Raw genomic sequence first — 5000 nt, 5'->3', positions numbered from 1 at the left:
TCTGCTTCCTCGATGGCCTAACAAGCTGGGCCAAAATGGAGTTGCAAAGGCGAGGGGTGCAAGATCTCGCCTCTGCAATAGCTGCTGCCGAGTCCTTGATCGAGTTCCAAAGGAAAAATTTCAAGGGCGATGGTGAAAGGGATAGCCCAAGGCACCACAAGGACTCAAGGCATGGTAATGGGGAGCATGCCAAAGGTGATGAGGCCAAGAGGGAGAAGCCGCGGGTGGACAAAGGCAAGGAGAAAATGGGTGATTCTCCAAGACCGCCGATTAAATGTTTCATCTGCGAAGGGCCTCATAGAGCTTTCAACTGCCCAAAACGTAATGCATTGGCTGCTTTGATAAATGAGATGGAGGATGAGGAGAAGGAGCAAAGTGGAGTTGCTTCAATGGGTCTCCTACCTACCATCCAATCCAAGAAGGAGGACTTGCCCAAGGGAAGAGTTTATGTGGAAGCCAAGGTATTGGGCAAGAAAATTAAGGCCATGGTAGACACTGGGGCCGAGAAAGTCTACATGGACAAGGGTCTTGCTGAGGAGATAGGGCTTTCATATAGCAAGCACAAGGGCTATGTGAAAGGCTTTGATCAACACAAGGTCTCAATTGCTGGAGTTGCACGAGGTGTTGATCTTGGCATTGGGGACTTCCGAGGTAAGACCGACATTGTGATCGTGCCTTTGGAGGAGAAGCTGATGTACTTGGGGATAGACTTCCTCAAGGAGAAGGGAGCCTTCCTCATGTTACATGCTAACACCATGGGCTTTATGGTGGAGGGGCAGCCACTGTATGTGCCAATCCATAGGGAGGATTGGGTTGAGAGGAGAATTTCGGAGGCAAATTTCTCTTCCAACATCGGGGCGATGACGCTGGTTGAAGGGCAGCGTGGAAGCAAGGGACAAGAGCAACGAGGGCGTTGCCGGAATGGGTGGGGGAGGATGTCACGTACCGAAGGTGACACACCCACGAACTCCCCAAAATTGTGTGGTCGTAGGCCTATGGGAGTGGCTAAACGACCCAAGGAGCCAAATTGCCCAAGAATTAAAGGGACGGGCCAATCGGTGGAGAAGAACAGCAGACGGGCTGCTGGATTGGCCAATTCTGCCAACGGGGCAATTCTGCCAGCAGTGGGCGTCAGGGGCAGCGGGCTGGCACACAGGCAGTTGGCAAGGCGTGGTAGGCCTACGGGAGCCAACTGGGCCTGCGGGGTGTGCAGGAGCTGCGGGGCGTGCAGGAGCTGCAGGACGCACAGGGGGTGCGGGGCGCTGTGGCAACGGGCCCGTGGGACGCCTACTGGCGCGGGGCGCTGCGGGGCGCGCAACGGGGGCGCGACACGCAGGACGCGCAGGCACAGCTGCGGGGCGCGCGGGGCAGGCGCGCAAGGCAGGCGCGTGCTGGGAGCGCAGGCGGGCGCGCGCAAGGATCGGGCTGTCGCTGGTTGGCCTACGGAGCAAATTGGCCCACAGCGATGGTTGGCCTGCGGAGCAAGGCAGAGTGAGGTTCGAATCTGCCAGCGACGGGAAGGCTCGGGGACGTGCTGGAAGGCGCGGGAAGGTTCCAGAATCATCGGGGGCGCGCGAGAAGGTGCCAGGAGGGTCTGGTTGGCCAACGAAAATTCCAGGGGAGTCTGGTTGGCCTACGAAAATTCCAGAAGGCACCAGAACGGGCCAGTGGCGCCCAGAACAGGCTGGAACAGCCCAGAAGGTTCCAGAAATCTGCAGGGGCAGCAGATTTCTCACCAGCAGCAGGGGGTCCACGAGCTGGTTGGCCAGCAGAATCCAGAAGCTTCCCAGGGGTGTGAAATTACCATTTAGTCCCTGAAACTTCTGGAAGGCAAATTCTGGCCACATATTTGGGAGGGCTTTTCCACCACAAATTGAGGAGGTGGACAGCCTATAAATAGGGGTGCTGGGGCATTTGTCCAGCACCATACCAAGAGCTTTGAGAGCCATCCTTGAGAGCTATCTCTTGTACACAAGTGAGGCAATCTTGTGTGAGAGTTTGAGAGCACTTGTACATAGCTTGAGGTTGTAATCCCACAACATATTTAATAGAGTGTTTTGGCTATTGTTTGCCAACTCTTTGGCTTGTTCTTTCTTAAGCTTCCGCTACGCACATCTCTATTGCCTAAGTTGGCATATTTGGGTAAGGCTGACTAGTATTCTCAAGCTTGGGGTGAGTTTACTAGTGCCGCACGGGTGCTTTAATTGGGGTGAAGCATTGTGCCCGTGACACTTGGATGTGGTAGCCGTTTCTCAGGCTCCCTCTCCGGAATCGAACCCTAATTCTCCGTCACCCGTCACCACCATGGTAGGCCTCTATCCTACCATCGAAAGTTGATAGGGCAGAAATTTGAATGATGCGTCGCCGGCACGATGGCCGTGCGATCCGTCGAGTTATCATGAATCATCAGAGCAACGGGCAGAGCCCGCGTCGACCTTTTATCTAATAAATGCATCCCTTCCAGAAGTCGGGGTTTGTTGCACGTATTAGCTCTAGAATTACTACGGTTATCCGAGTAGCAGATACCATCAAACAAACTATAACTGATTTAATGAGCCATTCGCAGTTTCACAGTCTGAATTAGTTCATACTTACACATGCATGGCTTAATCTTTGAGACAAGCATATGACTACTGGCAGGATCAACCAGGTAGCATTCCTTCGCGACGTCGTCGCCCGCACGGAGGCCCCAGCATGCCGGGGGTTCGAGACGGGCGCGCCGGTCGTTCTGTTACCGATGGGATAATTGGGCTTATGGAAGGAGAAGACTCCATCCTCCCGCATCACATTCCGCATCCGAGAGCACAGCGACAGTCCATGGGCCACGGCAGCCAATAAAGGCATGCTTGGAACACGGATGCAGCTACGGGGTCCGCTTCGCGCTCCGAAGGGGGCGCAGAGCGAAAAAATGGACATCAAAACTTTCGAATTCCGCTTCTGTGGGTATGCAACACAGGAACCCATTCGTTGCACCGAGGCGCGATCCGCTCTCGGGCCGCGACTGAAAGGGATCGAGAGCCAACAGTTCGATGCTCCAGCAAAGAGCCTGCCAGCAGAAACGATCTCGTAACCGCTCATGCGCCACCACGTACACTGAGCAGCAACCCCACGCGACGAACTGCCCCCCGACGAGCGAAAGCACGACGGGATGCCGAAACGCCAAATGGAGCAATTGCCCGCACCGCTGTGCGCGAGGATGAATCGGAGAGGGAGGGACAATGCAAATAATGAAATGCAAAACAGTTATGAATGGAACGTTCGATTCTGACGACAAAGCAATCACTTCAGCCAAACGGAATCACCCTACGTACCACCACCTTGCCTCGGCTGCTCGCACGACGGATTCAGCACGGCACGAGGTGCCATGCCTTCCCCAAGCACTCGCGTTGCCTCAACAAAACAGTGGAAACCGAGATCATCCCCTCAACCTTAGCAACGCAAACAGCATGGAGGGAACGAGTGGGGCACCGTGAGAGTCCAATCACCGCAACCAAAGAAACTCGCCGTACAATACTTCAACATATGCCTCGACAGCTCATGCGTCGGTTCGGAGAAACAGGTGGCATGAAACGCCACGCCCTCACCTAAGCAATCGCACGTGTTGACAAAGTAGAAGCACCAGGCTCATCCCCAAAGCCTAAGCAAAAGCAACCACCACAGTGGGACACATCGGCACGAGCAACAGTGCGCCACCGCAACCAAAGGAAATTGCCATTCTGCCGCAGCATGTGCCTCAACGCCACTCGCACATAGGATTGAGCACGGCATTATATCACCACGCCCTCCCCCAAGCACTCGCAACGCCTTGACAAAAGCATTAGCACCAAGCTCATCCCCCCAGCCTAGGTATTGCAAAACCACAACAGCCCCGACGTCCATCCACGACCCCGAGGAACGTAAGACCCCACCAAGCAGCAGGCCTACACCACCAAGGACACAAACTAAGACAGGTTGCATCGCACGTCCGCCTGTGTTCAGAGTGCGGTATCCACACCTTGAACCGGCTTCCATTTGACACCCCCCGGCAAAGCCTTCGACCCCAATAGCTTCAGCCCTGTCGCCAGACCCAAACGCCTCAAAAGTCTATGCCACCAGGAACTCACACCATGCCCATTGCATCGCATTTCCGCCAGCACGTTGACCCAAGCACGGCACTAGAATGCCACACCGAAGCCTTGCACAAGCATCCAATTGATACTCCAAGCATGGGGATCGGCCCCAATAGCACTGAGTTCGTCGTCGGAGTTGAGGTACTGACCGCCGAGTTGGATGGAAATATTAGCACAACAAAATCCCAAAGCCCAGTGCATCACCTGGAAACTCGCACATCGGCACGAGCACAACATACAAATGCCATGCCCACACCTTGCACCAGCGTCCATTTAACACGCCCAAGCATTGGGATAAACCACCGGATCATTTCCTTGAACTGTCACCAATGGCCCTGGAATGGGCCCCACCGGGCCCGGGACGGGCCCCACCGGGTCCACCACGCCCGAGAATTTTTTTCGATGTTGAATCGAGAGGTAGAGGTGGAGAGGGGGCTAACAAGCTTATTCGCATGCTATACCGATGCCCACATATGGCCTAGCGCATGCCCAGGCCCCGGCCTTGCTGGCCCCCCCAGGGGGGTGACTACCCACACCCCCCTAAAGAGCCTTAGGAACAAGTTGAGCTGTGCCAGGAGGAAACATCACAATGTCTGAGGTGACACACCCCCCCTAAAAAATTCAATTTTAGGTATTTTGACCTGATTTTTTGCAGATACCTTTATAAAAATGTAATCTAATTTTACAAAAATTTTGAAAATTTTTTATCAAGTCTAGGTATTTTTTTTTATTTTTTAAGTGTTAAAAATTCAGAAAATCATAAAAAATAGAAAACCCGTCAGAAAATCACCAAATTTTTTGTGGAACCTTAGAAAAATATTATAAATTTATTTGAGTTGTTATTTGGTGATTTTCTTAAACTTTGCACGGAGACATGACAATGCATGGGGT

Source organism: Manihot esculenta, unplaced genomic scaffold, assembly GCF_001659605.2.
Source record: "Manihot esculenta cultivar AM560-2 unplaced genomic scaffold, M.esculenta_v8 Scaffold64, whole genome shotgun sequence".
Lineage (NCBI taxonomy): Eukaryota > Viridiplantae > Streptophyta > Magnoliopsida > Malpighiales > Euphorbiaceae > Manihot > Manihot esculenta.
Note: the sequence above shows the minus strand (reverse complement) of the source record.